This window comes from Phalacrocorax aristotelis, chromosome 10 (assembly GCF_949628215.1).
Source record: "Phalacrocorax aristotelis chromosome 10, bGulAri2.1, whole genome shotgun sequence".
In the NCBI taxonomy this organism is placed as follows: Eukaryota; Metazoa; Chordata; class Aves; order Suliformes; family Phalacrocoracidae; genus Phalacrocorax; species Phalacrocorax aristotelis.
The window spans coordinates 4,298,379-4,323,124 of NC_134285.1; the positions used below are offsets into that span (position 1 = coordinate 4,298,379).

Sequence of the window (24,746 nt, forward strand, 5' to 3'; positions counted from 1 at the left end):
TGGAGTGATCTTTCTAATATATTTGTACATGTTTTTCTTACCCTGGAGTTTCACCTTGGTGCTTTTTTTTTTCACCTTTCCTGGCTAAATGCTCAGCCTATTCTGTCTTGACTTACAGGTCTTTTATTGCAGTTTCATAGTTCTTCTTAATCTTTTCCAGGTGCACACAATGATCCTGCTCCTGACACAAATCTTTTGCCACACAGGAAACCTGTGAGGAAGGTATGAAACAGATTGACAGCACAGCTATTTATGCAGGGCATTGAAAGCTAGGATATATAGACCCAGTATCCGTATGTTACCTTCTGAGAAATTTTGCTATATCTTTAATTTTTCTGTGTGTCGTAGGCTGCCTTTCTAAAGACCGGACCCACCGTTCACTGAAAGGAATGGAAGTAATCCCGGCTGACTTGGACAACTCTAGGTCAGACCATAAACCAGGTGGTGGTATGCTCACTCAGTACCACTGGAGTAGTCGAAGGTATTATCCCTGCCTATTATTAAGTCAATAGCTTTAGTTCTAATGACACTTCAGGCTTTGATTTCTACCTTTCAATGGAAAGAAGGTGGCTGAGAGCGTGCTGTAGATGGAAGGTGAAGATACTGTCTGAACAGGCAGTAGCTGAAAGCACAAAGGTGGCAGAAGGCTCAGCCGCACTCTGGGAGGAAGTGCTGTGCATTAAATCCATAGCTAGCTGTGATATTTCTGAAGTGCCAGTTGTCAGCACAGTGCCAAAGGAGCAATCTGCTCAGTCCTGGCAACTTTTCTCCCCTCTGTGCCAATTACGAATGCCATTGACTAGCTAGAGAGGGAAGCCGGCCTACTCTTTGCTGGAGGCCTGATAGGTGTGATGAGTGGAGTTGTGTAATAAGTGAAAGAAAGGATGAATCGAGAGGAAATGGAGGAATTCCTCAGGGTGCCATCTGTGATGTAGATTACCAGGGAGGCAGAGAGGAAGTGGATTTCTTCTTTTGCGGATTAATTTTGCCAGCTGCAATCAGTGAGCTAACATGCATTCCGCTTTTCAGGATCATAAAAAGCAGTGCAAGTGCTGACATGTTTTATTAACAGTGCGCTTTCAAATCAGCACTGGAGAGAAATAATGGAATATATACCTTAAGGTTTCCAGCTACCAATGTAAAGGGTAGAAAGGTGGGGAGGTGACTTACATCAGCCACAGCTTGCTTTGCACTCTCATCAGCCTCTCAGTACTCACTGATGATTTCCTCACGCTCATTAGTAGTGTACTGAAGGTCAGGCTCCAGCTTTCATTTAGTACTAAGCAGACTGATTCTAGAGGCCAGAAAGAAGTCTTAGAGACCCAGAATGTCTTACTTGCTCAGATCTTCTATTTGGCTCTCAGAGATGATTTGTGCATCACAGCTTTCTGTAGAGTTTGTTTTTTCTCTATAAAATTGTGCACTGTTAAGCCAAGTAGGATTCATCCCCGCTGAACATGCATTACAGAACATTAAGACCTGTGTATTTACTTGCATGCTAAATGAGAGCTAAAATGATGATACACCTCTGAGGCAGAAATAGACCCTGATGTTCATGAAGGCCTTGAGTCAGTCTGTTTTCCTGAATTTCTCTGTGTATAGTTTTGAGTTTATATACCAATATTATTTATTTCAAAGTTATGCTGCAGTAGCAGCAGCTGGCTTTAGACCCAGCTGAAACTGTATTTGATTGCATTCCCAACAAACATAGTCTCTGTTCCACAGTTTATAATATGATGTGTCTTTTTATCTCATGGAAAATAGGAGCCCGCCAGCTCATTTAGTGCTTACTGTTTACTGATATGAATCACTAAAGAACTGTGGTTGTTGCTACTGTAAAAATAATAATAATAAAAAAAAAACCCACTCTAAGGAAGGACATCTACAAAGGCTTTAATAGAAAAACTGCATTCTAGCAATACAAGCTGCTCTTCAGCAAAACAACATCAAGTAAATGTGCCATTGTGTTCCAGAATGCTGCACAAGTTCTGTGCTATGCAGGTTTTGTATAACAAATAAGTTTAAAAACTCAAATTTGCTATGGAGATAGCAGCCTACCTGCTAAAACGGTATCCTTTTACCATCAGTCAATTGGAAAGTAAATGTATTGGTTGCATTTTTTAAACTATTTGAATAAAACCCACATTTACAACTCAGTTTTTATAACTGATGTCCCATAATTGCAGCTGGGAAATGCTTCTTGTGTTATCAGTCCTTTCCAGAAGTTATACTCTTCTTTTTGGAAATGTCAGCATGTGCAGTCTTTATGTTAAGGCAGCTTCTTAAATCGACACACAAAATGAAATGGCAGGTATGTTATTTCATACTGCAATCTGTAATGCAAGGATGCTTAAAACTTCACTAGAATGGATCGCGCTGTGGGTTACAGTCTATGGAAGAAACCCCAGCGCCATGGAAACAGCTGGTAAAACTGTAGCTTCAGTGGGGACAGAACTTTACACTGTCCCTTTTAAGGTGGGTTTTTCAGAAGGGCTCAGCACTGTCTTAACTCTTCCACTGAATTTGCTAAAAGTCTTTTCATAGGCTTTGCTAGGAGCAAAGCTGGGCCAAGATGTTGGTTTTTTTAATCCTACTATAATATCTCTAAAGACTGAGCTCTTTATGTTCCATAGAGTTATCAGACCTGTCTTATAGACCTCTGTCATATTTATCCATCATTGGTCTAATCCTGCGCTTGTACCCAGAGTTAAGATTTAATGTTAAACCACATACACATAAACTCTCTGACAAGAGAGATGTTGCATAAATAGTTCTACTTTCTCTGTACGTGGACATTGAGTTCATTATGTCTTCTCTGTGACCTCTACCTGCTCCAGGAGTTTGTGAGAGTGCTCGCTGCCCTCCAGGCTGGTCTCTACTTCTTCCAGCTCTGTCTGTAGTGGACTGAGGCAGCATGTACTGCTCCTGCAGCTCCTCCTCGTGCTGGCGAGCATCCTCATCCATTTGGTTCCAAAGGTCCTGAAAACAGATGAAAAATTAATGTAAATAATGAAGGGAGAGGAATCTGAAAGATGTAGGAGGTCTCTCTGCAAAGCTGCCCTTTAAGGTGATGCCAGATTTAAAAACAAAACAAAACAAAGAAACCAAACCCAAAACCCAAACAAAAAAAATCCCTAAAGACCAAAACCAAACCCTCCAAAAAACCTCCATCACTGGATCCCGGTGTCACGTATGCCTGTCTTATATCAGTGTAGCCACACTGACTTTAAGATAATTACTTCTGACAGAGATTGATGTAACTGAGGACAAGTTCGGCTTGAGCGTATGTGTGTGGATATATATATACACACACACGTGTATAGGGAGAAAGAATCTTTGTCGCTACTCTTTAAGTTACTAAAATTGGATTTTTGGCAGCAGTTGTATCACTTTGTTCCAACAGAGAGACTAGCGTTTTACTAATCTACTTACTTAGTTTTAATTTACAAATGAAGAGCTGAAGGAAGCTCCTTAGTTTTGCATCTCTGTCAGTTTCTAGTCCATCTCTTGGCTGTCCTGTTCAAACAGCAATTGCAACTTCTCTTAAAAACAGAACTGTTTTGTTTTAATTACATAGGAATAGTTCCTTGGGTTTCTAGTTTGACAGAAGCTGATAGTAATTCTTGCCTTGTATAAGATTTGTTGGAACTACTGCAGATTGAAATTGGTATGAGTGGGAGAACCAGGGCTTGTGAATATAAATTCTCAATTTGTTCAGGATGTCTGTCTAAACAAGAGTACATAATCTTCTGCTTTGTTGCTTAAGCTATAAAATAGAACCCTTTTCCAACCAGGGACCTGCTTCCACCCTCTCCAGCTTACCTTAACATGCTATTGCAGTTTAGTTGGTGTCCTGACAAGCTCACTGTTGTTGGTGGTGGTGTGATCCAGCTCCATTTCCATGCTGGTCAGGTCAGTGTCGGTCTTCTTGAGCCTGAGAGCTTCAGCACTCCCCTTCACTTCAGCCTCCAGACTCGCCTGCAGAGACTCAGTTGCATGCTGGTGATTATTTCTGCAGAGTCCAGTGAAGCATATGGTGCAGCATTCTGTTATGTTGAGTCTGATCCAGCCTTTGTATCAAAGTATAAAAATACAGTAACTTTTCAAACCTGTTTGAAACTGAGATGCCAGTATTTTGCACCAAGCCATTCACAATTGCCTTCTTTTAAAACATAGGCCTGGGAGGGCTTTCAAGAGGTCATATTAAAGATCCACTGCCTAAAATCTGGATCACGTCCTGCTAAACCGGTCCCTCCAGACAACATGTGACCAGACTGCACTTAGCTTCCAATAACAGAGACTCTACAACCTCCAGACAATCTGGTCAAAGGAGTAATTCCCCTTAATGATCATAAAACTTTTGTAGTTTCTAACTTAAAACCTCCATGCCTTTGCCTGTGGCTTAATGTCATATCATTGCTGTACCCAGTTGTTTCAAATTCTTCCTTCACATGTTGTCCTGTCAATGCCAGCTTTAACCTGAGCCCATTTCAGCTGAATGCAAATCAGTTTACTTTCTTCAGCCTGCAAGGGTGCAACAGATGGAAGAACAAATGCTGTTTTTGGGGTTATACATACAAAATCCATCTGATGGAATGTGGGCAGCAGCCACCGGGCTGGCATGCTGCTCTCACATCTGTAGCTTTGGTACCTCCAGGGAAGACTCTGCTTCCTCCAGTGCCACCTGCAGTTCATCCTTCTCAATCTTCAGTTTCTATCTTTTGCAGCTCGTGAATGCTCATCCCTCCCTCCTCCAGCTGATTGATTAGATCCTTAATTTCCTCTAGGGAAGAAAACGGATATTTCATATGATAGGTTTATTTCAGGACTATGAACTTTACCAAGTGCACCAGGCAGATTCTTTGAATGGAAACGGCATGAAATTATTCCAGTCACTTTATATCAGCTGCCCTTTTCTTTCGTTGCTAAATATTATCCTGGATTTCTGAATGAGCCCTGCTCGCTCTATGTGTTCATGGAGGTGGAAGAATGAAGCCTAGTAAATCAAGAGAAATTTTTTCCAGTTGTTGTCCAGCCTTCCCCTTTCCCCCTTTCAGATGGTTGCTCTTACAAAATGAAAACAGGATGCCACATCATCTCTGTAGAGCAGAATGGGGTGCTCTGCCAGCCGATGTAGGCCAGAGCAAAGGGTTGGGGTAGATAGCCCAGAAAACACTGGGTCTGTGCCAGGGAGTCCATTGCTGGTTTCTGTTGGCTGCAAGGGCAGCAGATTGTAGCATCTTCTAAATATTTACAGTGTCATCTTCCAGCCTCCTGTAAGAGATAAATTTTTGCAATTTACAGAAGTGTTTTTTAAAAAAAACAAACAACCAACAACCAACAAACCCCAAGAGCCAATGCAGCTGGTCTCCATGTACAGTCAGGGGGGAGAGGTGATGCAAAGAGGGAGACTCTGAGTGGGAGTCTAACTGACTTGCTCTGAACTAATTCCTGGAGATGCCCAATCCTCCCAGCTGAAGTTAATGGGAATGTCATCTTCCCAGCGTAAAGCTGGCCATTGTTAATAGTCCCCTAAGTGAATTGCTCAGAATTAGAGAGAATGCTGGTGGCTAGAACTGGGACTGCAGCCTGTCTTATTTAAGCCTGGTGCTGTAACCAATCCATTATTCCCTTATGTGGAGCTCTAGTGGTGATACACGGCCCAGCCTGGAGTAATGGCCTCCTAGTATAACAGTACAGCCAAGCTGCTGTTGTGATTGTGGTTTGAGGGTTCAGAAAGGACTTTGATCTTGAACATTATCCCCAGAGTCAGTGTCCTGAAAGCAGTATACTGGTGCTGGTTACAGTCTTGGGTGGTCCAATAGGGCTGGTGTGTGGGGGAGAGCAGACTCTGCCCCGAGAGCAGAACCTACCCTGCAACTAGGTGCATCAAATGTGTGTTCCCAGAGAGTGAAAGCACTGCAAGAAGTGAGAAAAGTGGAATTGGTGCTGGAAAATACCACAAGAGATCATTCAGTAGGAATCAAGGGGCTTATGATTTGCAGAATTTTTTAACATCAAACCAGTACTTACCCTGAAGGGTCCTTGTTCTCCTCTCTCATAGATTCCAGGTGCTCCAAGGATTCTTCACAGGTGGTCTTAAGCTCAAAATTTTCAGTTGTGTACATTCCTTCTGGGAACTATACACTTCCACCTGCAGCTCTTTGCATTTTTTGTTGCCATTCTGCCAGCATCTTATCAAAGGCTCTCTGCTTCTTGTCCAGGGCAGCACAAGCAGCATTGGCCTGGAAAGAGAAAGCCAAGTATTCACCGGACACAAGTTTTCTTTACACTTCACTTCTCTGTGTGTCCTGCCAGCTAGTCGCAGTTAAATTGGCAGCCGCTCTAATGACTGCCAGAGTTTCTCTTGGTCACTCTGAATGGATGATTAAAATGTTTACGAGGCTTTCTTTCCTCACCATTAGGAATTTAACAAGATCGCCCAGTTCCCATCAGTGTAATAGTCTTCCTTGCTCCTGCGGTTATAATGATGCTGCTGTGGAGCAAATGTTTTCCACTTCAGATATTCCTTGTGCAGATGTGCTGTTAGTAATTGCCTGGGTTGATTAGTGTGACTCTTTATTTCAAAGACGATTCGGTTACAAACAAGATGTTATTCAAGACTATTTTAGAATCTGTTTAACTGCTTGTCATGAAGGGAAAGAATAAAGGCACATTTTTCTTTCCTAGGAGCGTTTAATCACAAATATTCTACATATCCTTATGATCTGCACATGCGTTCAGATACCATGGTGACAAGCACACCACAGGAACCATAGAATAAAGAACTGCTTCATTAAAGAAAGTGATGAAGAAACAGATTTTTTCAGCCCAGTCATGTAATGCTGTATGTGGGATTTTCAGCTCTTGAGACCTGTTCTAAAGCCAACTGCAGTCATTGGCAGATACCCAAGGACTTCAGTGGATTTGGAGCAGCCTTTGTGTCTATTTTAAGTAACATTTTTATTCAAATGTCCCACAGTTGCACTACTATTCATGCTCTTACACTAACACTAGCAAGAATAGAAATACTAATTTAATGAAGGAGCGTTTCTTGCTAGTGTTTAAACTACATGTTGTTTAGACCTGCTTTGAGTATGGTAGTTAATAACCAGTGGCCAACCCACTGGTACTGCAACACTGGAAAGTTCAAAGGAGGATATCATTATCCTTAAAAAGAAGATGAATACCTTGCCTTGCAGTAAAGGAGGGCTTTTTCTTTAGCTGTGCTCTTGTTTCTGGAAGTCAGCTAATGAGCTTGCCAGAAGCATGCTGTGTGCTCCTAGGCATTAGCTGCAGCTCTCATCTGGGTTTTCTCTTGATGTGATAAATCTTAGCCTTGCTTCTCATGGCCGTACAGATTACTTGACATTTTATAGAGAGATCTTAAAATAGTAAGAAATAAAGGACTAGTCCAAAGCTGACCTGAGTTGACAGAAAGACTCCCAGGGCTTCTAGTACCAGATCTTCCATCTTGCTGATCAGGCTTGTGCTGGGTGTGCTCTTGAATGGCTGGATTTCTTGCCTTCTCAACACCAACAGTGAGGTCCCCTTAGTTTTCTCTGAGTTGGCAAACCAGGCTTGGACTGATTCAGCTGTCTCCTCTGGTTCCTGGAGCCTCACAGCCAACTTTGTCCTGGGGGAAGGAGGGCAGAAATATCTTGGTGCATAAGTAGTTCATGGAGTGAGGAGTGGTAGGATTCAGCAGCCCTCATCTCGAGCACCATCACTATTTTCACCAGTGCAAAGGTGAAATCCTGGCAGCAATCTCAGAAAAAGGACTGTAAAACCAGTGGCTGGTTCTTCCCCTCCACTGGTAGATACGGCATATTGGGCCGCAGCTCAGCTCTTTATTGCTGGATTGTAACCTGGTGATGGATGGACACTTCCACCTTCCCTTCAGGTATCTCAAGAACTGGGGTATGTCTAAGAGCAAAGTAGCCTCTCTCCCTCGAGAATACCCCTGGAGCTTCATACAAAGTCATGCAGAGATGCAGTAGCTTATTCTATTTGTCTCAGCTTGCTCAGGCACACAGTGAAACCCTCCAGATGCCTCAACTTCCGTTGCCATTATGTGAATGCACCTTTGTTAACTCTGTTAGGAGACTGCTACAAAGATTGGCTCAACTTCTAGCCTGTAATACCAGTTCTCAAGAACCAGGTTCTAAGGGGTTTACTCTGATTTGATGCTTGCTTTATTCGTAGGAAATGCTAGTGGCTTTTGTAGGGCTGCTGGAAAAGCAAAGCTCTTGTTGGAATAAAGAAAGGCTATCCAAATTGAAGCCTTTATCAGAAAGGATCGATGTTGGTTTTCTGTTATCAGTGTACAAGTGTTAGGTCTAAATAGTTCCTGTTTATTATTGCAAGTATTATTTGCTTTCTTTTGGTTGGAGCCCTTTGCTTTCTCTCTGTCTTACCAAATTGAGTCCTAACAGATCACACCTATAAGCTGTGACTCAGCAGCCAAAATAAATAACGAGACTGCCGTAAGTCCCATCCCAGACTCCCTGAAAGCTGAGTGCTCACTTGGTTTCTTCCAGCTCTTCAGTTCCTTCAATGGCATCAGTCTTGTATTTAGTCCTCCAGATTACAATTTCAGCGTTGTGTTTAGAGACCAGGCAATGCAGCTCAGCTTTGCTCTCTTCAGAGGAGGAGAGGAGGAAGAGTCCTCCAACTACTCTTTCATTGGGTCCAAATTGTGCTTGGTGTTGGCCAGGCTCACTACAGCAGTAGGACAGGACTAGAGATAGCACGGCCATTACTACGTGTCTGTCCTGTTGGAAGTACAAATACACTGACCTCGCTCCCCAGAGCTGGAGTGCTGCACTTGTACAACTCAATTCTGGATCAGCTAGAAACATCTCAGTCTTCAAAATATCTTCCTGGTCAGCAGCCAAGTTCCTGTTCTCCATACCTGTTTTTTACTGTACTGCAGTGAATTGAATCGGGCTCATACAACTGAAAACAGAACATAGCTTGTCGTCATCACTGTTTTCTCTCAAAAAGTGTTTCAAAGGAATTATGACAGTAAACCCGTTTGGTGATTCTTCTGGACACAGAGGGAATTATTGCCAGACTTTTGATATACAGGTACGGCACTAGAATTACTCTTCAGAGTGTGCAAAAATTTCCAAGAGAGATGTGTCAGACAGAGACCCGAAATACTGGTATATCTTAAGCCAAACTTGTGTGATCTATGCAAATAAACAGCTGTACCATCCACTACTGAATGGCCAGTGGACGGAGAATCAAGAGGTGTGTGGTCTCTCTTCGCTGCTGACTCATGGAGATTCTGTATCTTATTTTCATATCCATACATGGCTCATGTCCCTCACACCACTTCCAAGACCAGCTGGTAACAAGCCCAGAGATTAATTTGGATGAGAAAGTTTTCCTTTGTGAGAGCTAACACAAAAGATTTGTTACTCTGAAGTGGACAGCATGCAAAAGAGCAGGCACTGCATGTCCCGTGACAGCAGCAACTTCTGTAGGCAGCTGGTGGTCCCCAGTACCTTTAACTCTTCATCTGGCTGCCTCTTGAAGTCATCTGCTTGCAAAGTGAGGGAAATCTTTATGTGGACAATCTGGTTATGCCTGCTCTGAGCTTCCTCATGCTCCCGACTCAGCTGGCTGTTTTTGGCTGTGGGAAAAGTGCACAAAGAAACAGGAGAGGAACTAATTCAATCTGACTGGAGAGAATGAGAAGCGAAGGCTGGAAGGACTAGAGGAGACAGGGCAGGGCTGCCAGATTTAGGTGAAATGTAGAGGAAGAGGAGGATCAGAGGGAGGTAACATTGCACAAAGCTGTCAAGGAATTTACCTTGGATCCTGCTGGCATTAATTTCAGCTTGGCTCTTCTCCACCTCAGCCGACTGGGCATTGGCTTAAGACAGGTAATCTTCCAGCTTGTGAGCACGAGCATCTGAGTTCAGCTGTAAGCGAGAAGTCAGTCATATGCTGCTGAGTAAGGCTTGAAGGGCCGAAATATCCTCCCTCTCTCACAGTTTATTCCAGTTGGTTGTAATTATAAGGGGATGACTGTAATAGCCAGGGGGAGTGCGGAGTGTCCTGATCTTTAGCAAGGCAGATGCCCGCTCCATAAACCGGGGCGGGCAGCGTTCAGCACCACCTGCAAACAGCTGCCTTCTGGTATCAGCTCACACTGCAGAAAGCTGAACTCTGCCTTGCACTGATGGCTGCACGCGGGGCTGCACTGGTGGCTTGTTCAGGAATTCTCTGCTGGCCTCTCGCCTTGGATTTCTGCAGAGGCTCCATGCTTGCACTGAAGTCATCCATCTCTGCTTTTGTGACCCGTTTGTCCATTTCCAGCTTCACTTTCACTCTGGGGATTCTCCACGAGTTCTGCCATCTCAGCTGGGGCAACTGTGTGCTTCCTGCGCAGGATAGAGCCCGTGGCCTCGCTCTGCAGGGCTGCCTCCTCCAGCTCAAGGAGAAGCTTCAGCAGCCCAGCTTCCCACTTGCAATTCTGTTAGATCTGAGAAGGGGCCAAGTACGTGTTGTCAGCTGGGATCTGGCAGCCTTGGAGTCTCAGTAAGGCCCTCGGGGATGCTTTATAAAAAAGGTTTCTGGAAGCCTTTTATTTATCTTTAATAGTCTCTTTATCTGAGACAAATCCCATCATTGGTATTAATCCATTAGAAAGTCAGTGGCTGGTATCTTCGAGAAAGATTAACCATCTCTAGGCCTCCTTGCTAAAGCTCAGAGTAATTCTCTGGACTCCAAGCCATTTATTTTCCTTGCAAAACAATAGAAACACACCTAACAGCCCTGCCTACTTTTTTTTTTGTGTGTGTGCTTTTGAATTAGCAACTTTCTAATGAATCTCTGATCACCTTCCGCCCCAACTCTGTAGGAATAACAAAGCTCACAGTGAATTTCATGGAGCCTTGGTGCTTTACCCCTTCCAAGGCCTGCAGCGTGAGGGGAAGGTCGGGTAAGGTCTGCAGGATCTGGCCCGCTTAAGAGCTCAGAGAAGCTGCTGAAGAAGCTTCTCCTTTAGAGAGTCCCATGATGTTTCTCATGCTCTGAGGAAAGAGACAAGACGCTCAGATGTGGGGAAGGTGTCTGACCTGAGCAGTTGTTGCAACACCAGCGACTTCCAGGCGATCTTCCTTGTTTCTCCACCTAGTGGGAAAGAGGGGAAGAAATTCTTATTTCATGCCAAAGAGCCTGTGTATACTTAGAAGCATAACCATTTTGGAAACAGTGGTAGCAGGTGTGAGGTGTAATCAGCGAGGGAACGGGAATTCCCAAATGCTGTGCTCTGCTTTAACCAGCAATGCTGCTTTTTGTGTCACTGGGCAAGTTCCTTTACCTCTGTTTTCCCACCTGTGCAAGGTGTCTAACAACACTGACCTATGTCCTTGTACAGTTGAGAATTAATTAGCTAGCATTTCTAAAGTGAATCGAAATGGAAATGTTACTTATTATTGATGCTATCAAATTGTATTAGTCATTAGAATGTGTTCAGAGCATTCTATTAAAATATAACCTTTTTGGGACTAACCTTTTCAGACTTTTCCATTGTTAATGAACCTGATTATATATTTAACACCCACATCCTGCCAATGTACATAAGATTTTTTTTTAGTAGATCCATCCATCACTACAGAACTCTAAAAGGTGGATGTGGTGATTTGATAGCTGAAGCACAGGACAGAGAAATCCCCATTTTCCCCAACCTGCTACTCTCTTGCTCTGTGGAGGGCTGCCCCATCAGTAAGTGGCTTCTTCAGAGGTTTCTGGGAAAGGAGTAGCATGTGCAATTTGTAACGCTGAGTGTGCACAGGCTAAAACTGGAATTCGAGATTGTTGTCCATCTCATTATTCTTTCATGAGGGATTTTGGTTTTTAATTAGTAGTTTAATGTTGTCAGGTCTTTTCAGAGGTGTAACCACTCCCCTGAGGAGTTTTTTCCTCCTTAGATACTGTTACCTTTGTCCTTACAGCATGGTCAACTTCCAGATATTCTTCCAACTCTTCAATATACGGGCCAGGGGGGGCTCACACAAGCACAGCAGTGTCTATGAGCAAGAAATGTGAGAGAAATTTGTGGAAATATAAACAAGAATCTTAATTTCTTCACTGCCATCTCTATATGTTTGTCAACTCCGCTGGGTTTTTTTTCCTGGGTATACTGAGCCAAAAAAGCAGGGAAGACCTGGCCAGGTGTCTCAGTAGACAATTTATATTATCTGCAGCATGGTTAACTTCCTCTATCATGTTGGAATTTGGCCTTCAGGAATATAATGAAGCTGATTTGGTTACTTGATGGAAATAGAGGCTTGTTCATAGAAATAGCTGCAATCTAGGTTTGCGGGCCATGTTTTTGTTGAAATGGTGAGTTTTTAGTTAAATATTTGGGCACTGAAATACTTTGGATGAAAGAAATATTTTAATTCAGAATGGCGACGCTGTGCATCCCGTGAGCTGTTTTATTTACCTCCTTTCCTTCCATAGTGAGAGGGTGGGTGCCTTGCAGGAGCCTTTGGCATTAATGTGGAGGAAAAGATCCATCAGCCGTCTATGCTGGCTGCCTGCAAGCAGAAGAGGAGGTCCCTGCAGCAGATCACCTTTCTTCTGGCCAGAGCAGCTTGGCAGGAGATCTGCAGTGAGCATACATTCCCCAGACTTTAAAGAAAGTGGAGTTTAGAGTGAGTAGATAATATCCAAGGCAAGCTGGATCTCAGAGTTGGCTGAAGTACTGTTTCACTGGAAGCTAAAGAGGCAAATGTTTCCACGCCGAGGGGTTTCAGAAGCTCATGGAAGAGTAGTCAGGATCTACTGTAGAAAAAAAGTTAAGATCTACTAGGGGAAAAATAAATACTAGATCTCAGCTGGTTCTGTTATTTAAGGATTTAAAGGCTGATAGGCTACAGAATCCATTTTAACAGGGTAGGCTTAAAAGGTCTGTATTAATCTTTTATACCAACTCAGTTGTAATCAAAAAGATAAAGCTGCACAAGCAGGTTGCTGTGGTGTAAGAAAAGGTAGGATGTTACAGCAAATGAGTTAAGCCAAATAAGTGTTTCTACTCTGTAGTGAACAGGTTAATCTTTGTTGAAAGTGGGTTGAGATCTAGTGTCCTGTCTCCTTAGTGGGACTGGCAGGGCACTTAAGTCTGCTTTTCCTTTGGTGAAGCTCCTCCTCAGCCCATCATTACCTAGTCTGCAAGTAAAGGCACAAGCACCCCAGGAAGTCGATCGGTCTGTTTGCCGCACTGAAGGATTAACACCAGCACTTAATTTTTCTTCTGGCACTTAAGCGTCCTAGTGGCCTTGCTCTGAAGCACAAGTATCTTGTACTCCCTGTGGAGCGCTGTGTTAGAATTTGAATTAGCAAAGTTTGGCAGTGTTTATTAATGATTATACACATTGCCTTAGCTACTTAGCTCTTTAACTAGGTAAATTAATGGTTTGAATAATATAGAGTTGAGATTTGTATTCTGGGAAGTTAATTTCTAAGGGGAGGTTTGTCAGAGAAGTGCTGGCAGACCCATCACTAAAGTAGTCAATAGTGACACTAAAATAAGGTTCTAATTTGTGATAATATTTTGCATTTCTAAACCAGTTTTTATCTGAGGATCATAAGGCCTTACATAAACATGAATCATTTAAGCCTTATAACTTCCTGGTGATTATACACATTTTTTTAATGTGGGTGAGTGGGGAAGATGAATTACAAATATCAGACAATGAGTCAGAGAAAGGAAACAAAATCCTGTATTTCTGATTCTGCTTGTCTGAACTGCTGAACTGTATTTCTGCTTGTCATTAGGTTAATACTGAGGAGATCAGGGTATGACTGTGGATTTTCCCAGTGACTTTATGATCAAGGGACTTTTCAGGTGTAGGTGATGCTGCCAGAGCTGTGATGTAGCACAACTGCACCCAGTAGGATCCTGTATCCCGGGCAATTCTGTTACACTTGACACTTCTTTACAACGTCTTCCAAGGTCAGCTCATTTCATCTTGCTAAGATTAGCAATTGTCATTTTTAGGTCACTTTCTGCTTTATAAGCCTTTTCCACCTTGCCATGGGTTTTCTTTTCTTATTCCTACTTGCCCTCCAGCTAGCTGAAAAAAGTGGAATTGGTGTGAAAAAGGACTTTGTAACACACATACAGCTGCTGTTTTTCAGAAGGGCCCAAGATGTCAAAAACAGATGAAGAAGGCCAGCTAAAGTGTAGACCATAGCAACTGCACCTCACCTTGTGCATCTGAGTGGTAGGTTTGCTGTTGTTCTTGGTCAGGTTGTTCACCTTGTTCTCCTTGCAGTTTTCTAGGAGGGGAGAGACCAAGACTAGTGAACAGAGTTGGGTGAGAAACTAACTACCCTGCCCTGGCAAGAGTGAAAACCCAAAGAATAGATTCAGCTGAGGTGCTTCCTGAAAGCAGTATGCGCTTCGTGTGTGTATTTTCAATAGGCCCACAGGAACTCAGTCCAGCATTGACTCTTACAGAAGAATCCGGCTTGCCCTCAGCAACTCACGTAGCTCCTTTGGGCAGTGGCACAAACTGGCAACACTTCACCGTGCTGCCATGAGTTAACACCTAGAAAAACACGGCCCCCTTCCTGTTTGTGCAGCAAACCGTAGTCTTGCTGTGTTTAAGCAAGCAGGCAATTTTTTTTCTTTTCCTCGGAGTGGGAGAATGAGAAGGGGAGAGAGTGAAGAAAGATGGAGCAGTTATTTCTGCCTGATGAACTTCCTCCAAAGCCCTCTTCTCCTTCTGGAATTTAGTGACTGAGTCATTCTGAGCAGAGAGATCTGAAGTCAGAGTTCAAACGCTGTGATCTAACGCCCGCAGGCAGGAAAGGGAACATCACGCAGGTTTTGTGGATCACACAAGCCATTAGAAGCACTGGGACAAAATGTCACTGGAAACTTTTATTTCTTTAGAAGGAATCTGAGATTCAGTTAATAAATTCTGAGACATATGAGGCATCTGTGAGTTTAACATCCTCTGGATGTTAACACTGACTTCAGAAGAAGCAGCAGCCAGCCACATGGCTGCTACAGTACAGTAGCAGTAGTATTTAAAACTTCTTCAATTACATTAAATAAAAAACAGTTCAGGTGCAGGAGGGGAAGAAGTATTCCCCCAGGCTAGATGGAAAGGAATTACATGGCTGTGGAGGGGGACGTTTTGTAAGTAGAGGCCTACCGGCATTGCCATGTAAGAGTGGGCATAATTAATAATGAATGTAGAGCAGATGCAGATGTATTTATGTAGAGGGATCCCTGGAAATTGCTGTGAAATTACTATTACTATGGGGTAGAAGGGTGAAGTGTAGAGTTAAATCCATCCCAGGTTATATGAGATGCTGGAAGATAATATAAGAAACGGTAGGGGAGATCAGCTGAGTGAATCTGAGCATCCCAAAGGGTGCTGTGCCTGGAGGAGCTGTAACAGTTGCTGGGGTTCATTTCCCTGAAGAATGAGGCAGAAAAAAAAATCTCTGCCATGCTTCATACCTGCTTTTCCTTCTCAGTTTTAGCCAAGGTAGTCTCCAGCCCTTCCAAGTCACATTTCAAATAGCAGAGCTAATCCTCCAGCATCCACTTGCTGGCACTCATGTCAGCTCCATCATATCCAGGATCTGGCTCAGTAGGTCCATCTTTGATTTCATCATTTGGGCCAGGCACTCCTCAGCATCCAACATTTTCTCTTGTTCCCAATGAAGGGGTAGGAGTCAGTGTTCATCCTATGAAAGGCTGCTACAACTCCTGGCTCTTATGGCAGCAAACTTCCATTAGCAAGAAATGCAAGATTTTGCCTCATTTGCAGAGTTTATTAAGATTTCTTTAATGTACCTGTTGATATAGTTGATCTGAATCTCCATGACTCAGGCCATAGCTTCTTAAAATTAAGTATCAAAAAATCTCTTTGTTTATACACACACACATCCTTAAAGAGGAGTTTTTAATTTTAAAAAGATGCCACCCTGACTTGCCATAGACCATGCTGAGCACCAGTGGTGAACTCGGGGCTTGTGACACTAGATCCTTTGCTTTAGCAATGAGGCCTCTCAGTCTCCTCTGTTTTCTAAAGACTTAACTTTATTTAAGATACAGTCAGGCTGTCTGTGAATCTCACGCATCATCCCATATGCTCTTTATTAATTCTGTATTCTGAAAAGGAGCTTCTTATGAGTCATCTGAGAAAGCCAATGCCCTGCCTAAATGAATACTAACCCTTTAACCATTGATAACACTCCTCCTGTGGTCGGGTGGGGAGGTCATTCTTCTGGCTGAGGGTGGCTATTTGCTCCTCTGCTCTTTTGCGTGTTCTGTGAGCTCCCAAGTCTTTGACATGATGCTTCTCAGCTCCAATTACTTCAGTTACATTTTCTTCTCCTGTTGGGCTACCTTCAGCAAAGGCTTCACCTAGAAGTAAGGAGTTCAAGCAATGAGGTTCCCCAAACAAGCTTTTTCTATTATAATGTTCCCTGAAAGCCCTGAGGTGGTCCTTTTATTATCAGATCCTAGTATATTTTGCATACCAGTGGGAGGTCTGGTGTTTCCTGAAATGCTTGTTTAGTACAGAGGGTTCCATAACTATAGTGTGAGTAATACAACTCTTACAAAAGGTTGTTGTGGTGCACAGTAGGTCTGTGTGCCAGCATAGAAATCAGGACTGTATTCCAGATTCTGTATTCTGATATAAATGAAGAATGATTCTTATAATGATCTAGATTCATTCCAGTCCAAACAGACTGGAGATTCCCCTGCAGCCCGTGGAGGAAACTATGGTGAGGCAGGCTGTCTCCCTGCAGCTCATGGAGGACCTCACACCAGAGCAGGTGGGGCCCGAAGGAGGCTGTGACCCTGTGGGAAGCCCATGCTGGAGCAGGCTCCTGGCAGGACCTGTGGAGAGAAGAGCCCACGCTGGAGCAGGTTTGCTGGCAGGACTTGTGACCCTGCGGGGGACCCACGCTGGAGCAGCCTGTTCCTGAAAGACTGCATCCCATGGAAGGGACCCACGCTGGAGCAGTTTGGGAGGAGCTGTAGCCTGTGGAAAGGACTTATGTTGGAGAAGTTCATGGACATCTGAGTCTTGTGGAAGGGACCTCACGCTGGAGCACAGAAAGCGTGTGAAGGAGAAGGAGTGGCAGAGACGACATGTGATGAACTGACCACAACCCCCATTCCCCATCCCCCTGTGCTGCTTCAGGGGGGCAGTAGAGAAAATCAGGAGTGAATCTAGGCCCAAGAAGAAGGGAGGGGTGGGGGGAAGGTGTTTTCTAAGATTTCGTTTTATTTCTCATTATCCCACTCTGATTTGATTGGTAATAAATTAAATTAATTTTTTCCCCAAGTCAAGTCTGTTTTGCCTGTGACGGTATTTGGTGAGTGATCTCTCCCTGCACTTATCTCCACCCACAAGCCTTTCGTTATATTTTTTTCTCCCTGTCCAGCTGAGGAGGGGAGTCATGGAGCAGCTTTGGTGGGCTCCTCGTATCCAGCCAGGGTTTCACTTAAAGTGAAACCACAGTTTCACTTAAGCTTGAGTATCTTGATCAACACTTTCTTCCCTCCCTTACCAGCAACCAACTGAATTAACCATCCTGGGACAAAGTGAGGGGAGTCTGAGCTGGAACTGCCCCTTCATGCTGACGGTGTGGTCCTGCTTAAGAGAATTGAACCAAACAGCTTTGTTTCAGCTTTTAAATGTTAATGAATAGTGAAATCTTGTATTCCCATGCTCACAACCTCACCACCTCTCTCTATTCTGTTTTTAGAAGTGGGAAGTCAGGTCTTGTATTTCTAAGACACTCTCTTTCCACTCCCTGGATGTAGCAGACTTAGACTCAGGTTTCAGGGCTGTCTCCATTTTCTGTCATTGACTTGGAAATAAATCATTTAGTCCCCTTGCCCTATTAACAAGAAAGTCACTAGCTTTCTCAGTGTCTTTACTCAAGTGAACATGGCCGTTATTTTTTCTGCCAGCCCTTATCTGTCCTGCCCAGACATCCCAAGGTTCTCAGTGCCTGTAATTTCCACTGTTCAATTCTGCAGAACAGGACAACCTCAGAGTATTTTCCTCATCCTACTGTATGATTTCCACCCTCCCCAGAAAAGGAGCTGCAGAAACTTCTGGCCAGTCCTCTGAATTGCCGTCAGGCCTAGCCCGTAGCACACAGAACACCTGTGGCTTAGAAACAATTCTGTTTCCAGGCAAGGTATGCAGGGCAACTCAAAGTGTTCACACTCAATTGTACGCAGCAGAATGCTGGAGTTGGTGTGTAGTCTCAGTCAAATGGAGGAGGCCTTGATGCTTTGCAGAAAAAGTGCACAGATTGAACCCAAAACACTTGTGACTCATAAACCTATGTCTTGTGGTTGAGTTCCAGGAGACTCACTGCATCGCCATGTGAGTTAGGGTTTCTGGACAGGGATAAGGCTCACTACCAAATTACAGAGAGCTGTTGGACTTTGGAGTGGATGCACAGGAGGTAACAGAGCTACCCAGTTGTCCAGCTGCAATGTTGTCCTACTGCATGGAGCCTTGTGGAAAAATCAGGAGAGCGTTATTGCTTTGCTAGGGTGTACTGGGATGCGGAACTCGGAAGTCCCAGTTTCATTTCATGGTTCTTGCTGGTAAATGAATTACGTTAGTGGTTGTTTCTAAGACCACCTTGGATTCACAGAACAGTTTCTAGTTTTTTCCCCAAGGATAGCTTCTTTACAGCACCTTTTTCTACTCAATCCTCATGAGGAAGCCGTGAGCGTGGCATTGTGGCATGGTCATGATCTTTGCCTGAAGTTCCTTTCTCATGTCATCCAGTGTGGCCAGGATCCCAGCACAGAAAAATATGTTGGAAGACAGGAGACCGTTGGAACCTGGAGTTCTAGGTAGCCTTCAGGACTATGTAACTCTGGGCTTGCTGCGTATTAACACACAGAAATGAGGATATTTTGCTTCTTTGGTCTTTACATGTCTATTTATTTTATTGTGATCTTGTCTCTTCTCTGCTTACATTTACAAAAAGGCTAATGTTTGGGGAGGTTATGGGAACGGACGACTAATGTTTAGGAATTGGATTCCGTTCACCTTTAGCACACATTTTCCCAGAGTTCTTTAGCCATTTCTGTCCCCAGGGTGTCTAGCTATAAAAAATAATGTCAGAATCATTGTAAGATCTGGCTTAGTGGCATTTATTAAAGCAGGAGTGAAAGTCTTTTCCATGATGAAACCCAAATATATCTTGTGCTCTCCTGTGCCAGGAAACACACTAAGTAGATGCAGTGACAATGAAAAAATACTAGTGATCTTGTGGCTGCTGTCTTTAAAAGTAAGATCGGGGCAGTGTCTGGCCCCCTTTAACCTCCATTCCTAAGTTGAAATTCAAGGATAGAATGGGCTGGAGGAGTGATGACTATTGTGTAATTATAAAAGTGGGGGAATGCAGATTTTAGATTTGTGCAAAGAACTCCCTTTTGTGTGGCTGTTACAATAGCTACTTCAATTATGTTACGACAAAAACTTATATGCAAAATTAATGATATATGCTGCTAATATTAGATAGCTACAACAGCCTCTCTCCATTTTCCTTTCCAGTCTTAAATTGGATAAATGATCAGTTAGTAGGAATTTTGCCTGACTAAGGAATAGTAAAGAGCAAGTGAGATTTATTGCATAGCTTAAGGTGCACTTCATTTGCATTATATTAACTGGACTGTCTGATTAAAAGTCAGGTTTGGGAGCATGTGTAAGGGAGAACATTATATGCATGCAGAAGTGGGTTGCTGTAGAAACTCTTAACTCTGAGGCTATATCTACACCAAAGGCATGCTGAGTCATAACTGCCATCAATTTATTTAGCTTCATTTGGTAGGAGTAAACAGTCCCTGTTTATATCCAATTCTGTACTCTTTCCCCGCCAGGTCAGTAGAGCCAAGCAGCAACTCTGATGCCTTCTTATTGTCCACAAACCCTGGAGGGGTTGTGCTGGGTTTCAGGCTTTTGTATCTAAAATGAGAAAGACAGGTATAATGATATAAGAGCTACAGCTAGCGGTAGTGCAGAAAGGCTAATCACTGCTTAAGATCTTCTCTGGTTTAGCTTCCTAGCCCCATGGGCATGGCACTGAAATACTGGTGGCAAGGATGCTCGTGGATGTTTCTACCCATCTGTGCAAAGTCAAGTTCTTGGAGGGGGATGCAGAAGAGTTAGAGGTAGGTATTCATACCTACCCACTCTCTCAGATTTCTCATGGACAAGATCACTGCACAGGATGCATACCTCCATCATCCAGAAGTGGAAGATGTACATTCAGTAATAGCATTGGAATTCAAACAACATGAGTAACTGCCTGTTCATAGCAGATTTGTTTGCTGTTCACTGCTTTCCTTTACTTGCCCTTCCACTTTATGTATCATAGGTGAAAACTTACATTGCTCTTCCCCTCTGCAACTCACTTTTTTCTGTGGTTGACCCTACAAAAAAAACATTGCAGGAGGCAATGCAGCCTCATAAATGGTGGTGCCAATTTGTCTAGCTCCAGGTTGTGCATTTCCTAATTCTTTGTGCTTCTCTCATGAAATGAGAGGCTTATTAGACATCCTGTCTCTAGCCCTGGCACTTAGAAGCATCTCCCAGACTAACATTCCCTTGAAGGGGTACAAGGTAGTCTGTGATGACCCAACTTCTTTCATTCCTGAATAAAGATCTGCTGTTCAGCCAGCCACAGCTTGTGCTGAAGGCACTGTGTGGCTTTGCCTGAGGATTGCTCTGCAGTGCTGCAGACACCTGCCAGACTGTTCGAATTAATTTGGAATGATGCAGTGGATGAAATGCAGTGATGTGCCGTGCAAAGTGGTCATCACCTGCTCCTGGAACGAGGCAAAGAGGAATGGAGTGAAAAAACCAACAGGAGTTACCAAGGCTGGAGAGAGAAAACCACCTCGTTTTTAAAGTAATTTGCATTTCACAGCTGGAAACAAACAAACAAAAAAAAACCCCGCACAACAAGGTAGGAAGTGAGCCTGGTCCTGCGTGGCCAAGGAGAACAAGCTTATGTGCATGGAAGCAACCTTGGTCATGGTGTGAACCTGTAATGGTGTCAAGTAAATGTTTCATGGCTCTGGCTTATAGCGTTATATAACTGTTCCTTCAGGGATTTCCATCATACGAAGAGTTAACAATGAAAGTCCTGCTTGCCACCAGCAAGCCTAGAGGAATAGCTCCATGAACTGATAACAGTGATTGGCTTTTATTTGCTGGGTGGACCAGCCCCTAGAGACAGAAGCATGCTACAGAGGACAGGCAGCACGCAGTGACCTCATTTAGGCTTACGTGAAAACTCCTGCGTGGCTGTCAGTGATCACAGGTGGGTGAAATGGCAGCGTGGTGCATAACAAAAGCAAACAAGGATGTCTGAAAGGACTGGATTGAACTTATCCATGACTGTATCAGCTGGCATTCAGCTGTGGATACCATAGAAATAGTTACACAGGACTTTCCCCATAATGTATTTCCCCTCTCCATTTGTGACTTTCAAGCCAAAATGTTAACAGGCTTCTTTAGTCCTTTCTTGTCCCACTTCTAGCATTTGTGACAGCTAATGTAAGTACTGTGACACCGGCCTCAGAAGGGTGTACCACATCCTCCGCATGCCAGCCTGCATCTCAAGAGACTGGGATGTAATTCTCCTCTCTGCCATATCCTTCCTGTGTGACCCTGCAAGTCTCTTAGAGGGGCTTCAGACATTTTAGATGCATTCATGTATCACCAACCACTGCTCCAGAAGAGCACAGGTCTCTTCTAAGGCCTGTATTGTATCTTTTTGCCCCTTGCGGATATCGCAGATACCCAAGAGCATTTTAAATGACACCAATGACACTAGATGCCGCAGTTTCTGTAACTGAATGCCACCCTTCTCTCTTTTAGTTCTGCATTGGTAAAATCAGGGTAATAGCATTAGCCAGCCTTGGGCAGGGCTGAAGATAAGCTAGGGAGACTGAGCGGCTGCTGGAATACAAAGGCAGTGATGGCAGTTTAAATACAACGGCATGGATGATTGCTTGCCCTGTAGAAGTTGGAGGCAGTCACAAAAGACGACCCTCTTTCCTGCCTCTTGCTGCCACCAGCTAAAATCAATATTATTGCACAGAATATGTGAGAGATGCTCTTGAAAAGGAGTCACACTGAAGTAGTATACTGTAGCCTCCAACATAAATCTGTCTTAGCTGACCTAAGTTAGCGGTTCAGTGCTGTCTGGATAAAATATAACCAAATAAAAATATGCATCATTTTACCTGCATTCTGCTTTGGTTTAGAGGTTGTTCTTTCATTGTTTACTACTGCTCTAAAGAAATCCTCAAACCAGAAGTGAACATAGTCCTTGGAAAAGAAGAGAAGTTGCATTCACAGTATGTTGGCATACACAATTTTTTGCACTCTAAGTCAGCCTCCCCTCTCTTACCCTGGTGCTGCTTTACCAGTTTAGCATAGGCTGAGATGGAGTTGCACATGCAGGACGTGGAAATAAGGTCTGACCCTGTCTATTTGATAGCTTGAAATCTGAAAGGCAGTTTCCTAAACTGTTTCCCATTCACTTTTCAACTGCAGAGTCCTGGGCTGGGCTGATGACAATCCTAGTAGGCAGCAAGATTTTCTGGTTGATAGAAACCTGACATTTGCCTGGGCAGCAGAAGGGCACTGACTGCCAGGAGGGGATTACGTAGCCTGTCATTAAGCCGGGATTGCACTCACGCTTCCATCTGTGCAACCATGTTTCTGCAGCAGCGCTTGGTAGTGCCTTCACTGAGCAAAGTGAACAGAGTGTGTACCGTCTGCCCCTCTCAGTGCTGGAGGGGCAGAATTTTCAAGGACAGAGCTAGATTGTCTTTCAGCATGGACGAGAAGTATGCAGAGGCAGACACAAGCAGTTACTTGGATGAAGTGAGTGTTACAATGACAGGCTTAATCCTTTCCACAAAAGAATGATGGGGAAGCACTGGGCACCAGAACAGATGGCATTTGCTTGCCGACACATTGAGCTGGCAGTATTGATTGTACTGCATAATGTTCAGTCTACCTGCAGCATCCTCCTCTTTAAAGAGGACCTGGAGTAGGGGCATGCTGCATTTCTGGAGCAAACCCACCACTGCTTGATTCAGGGGACCCTCGTTCTTCTGTAGCCACCCAGCCACCACTTCTATTTCACACCCAGAAAGGAGCAGGGGAGAAACGGCATGACCGGTGCAGATACAGCGAGAGAATAGCCCAGTAGCAGTGCATGAGAAAGCAGATTTCTGATTTTTAATCTGTATAGAGAGAGGGAGAAATCCTCTGTGGGTACAGGGAAAGGAAGTGAGTTAATGCTGTCATGGGAATAGCGTTAATGCACTCCCTGGAGTCTCAGAACTCATGGGGGGCCCTTACCATGGAAAACCAGTTTGCCCTGAATAAAGGATTCTGCAGGACTGCGAAAGGAAAGGATGTTGTGGAAAGATTATATTTTTACCTTTTAGGCTCATACTTTGATACGCTGACAGAGGGGACAATGTGGGTTATAGACCAGTATAACCAAGCACAATCAGAACATATTTTGGCACAGTCAAATGTCACTTTCAAAAATCTGCTTGGGAGCAAAGAAAGGAAATAGTTGCTGAGTGTAAAAAAGATAGAGCAAAAGGCCTGTGATTCAGGCTCTGATCATGTTCTGTCAGGATGTCTGTGCAGTGGAGTATATGAATAACTGGTGGAGTTTGATAATATGCTTAAATACTGTTCCCGCTGCTAAGCATTAGCATGGCTGCTTGACAGCACAGCAGAGAGGCAAGTCACATACTCCAGGAAAGGCTAGAAAAGCTGCAGCGAACTGCAGGACTCTGGCTCTTCCAGCAACACACAAGCAACAGAAGCAAAAATTAATTTAATCCTTTGGCTGATGTGCCTTTGGGTAGCTTTCCTACAGCTTTGTGTTAATAGAAACAAGCTTAGCTTGAGTTTTTGGGGTTTTGTTCCTTTTCAGAATATCTATAAGGATTATATTTTTAATCAAGGCCAGTGGCAACATGTTGAAGAGTCATTAAACAGCCTTGCTGTTCTATGTACATTAAAATGCTCAACTGTTGCGTCACTGGTCAGACGTTTGCACAAGCAGTGTTTTCAATTAATTGTTACTGGAAAAGCTTTCTGAGATGCACATTTCTGTGCAGCAGAGCTGATCTCTGGCTGCAATGCTTCTTTAAGGCAACAGAATCACATGAATTCGCACCAGCAAAGTACTTTTCCCATTATTGCTCTATGTTAAAACCTATGGAAATTTGATGGGATCTGTTCTTGCAGAGGGCTTGGCCTCTACGTCTTGGCCTCATGTTCGACCTCGCTAAGTGCGTGTTCCAGCTTACTCAGCGTTTGAGACAGGGGTATGGCAGAAACAGCACTGGTCTTCACTTACTGTGCCAACATAATGCACCGCAGCGCTCAAAGTGAGCTTCTTCCCCTTTGCCTTGCCCTCCCTTGGGCTTGAGGATGCTGGGTGATTTGCTCAGGTGGTTGTTCTAATGGCAGCCTTCAATGGCCATCAGTGGCCTTGGGTAACATGCACATGCTGGCCAAATCCCTAGTTCTGGCACTGTAGCGCTAAGAGGGCGCCTTTCTGCTCCAGCCTGTTCCCTGCTTTCACCCTGCACCTGTTGATGTCTCCTCTGGAGCTCTCCAGACTTCAAACCCATGAGCTGAGTAACTTTGACAGCCACTATGGGAGGGAAG

The 24,746-nt window shown here is 43.8% G+C and overlaps 1 long non-coding RNA gene across 2 annotated transcripts in view; it reads left to right on the top strand.

Annotated features, from left to right (window-relative positions):
- The window catches only part of LOC142062959 (uncharacterized), a 36,397-nt gene continuing 11,651 nt past the window's right edge, over positions 1-24,746 (top strand). The window contains exons 1-3 of one of the 2 annotated variants that reach the window (XR_012662590.1): positions 1-222; positions 349-481; positions 16,728-17,329. This is a non-coding gene — a long non-coding RNA (uncharacterized LOC142062959). Of the gene's footprint in view, positions 223-348; positions 482-16,727; positions 17,330-24,746 lie in introns of those variants that run through there. The other variant, XR_012662591.1, reaches the window with a different exon arrangement.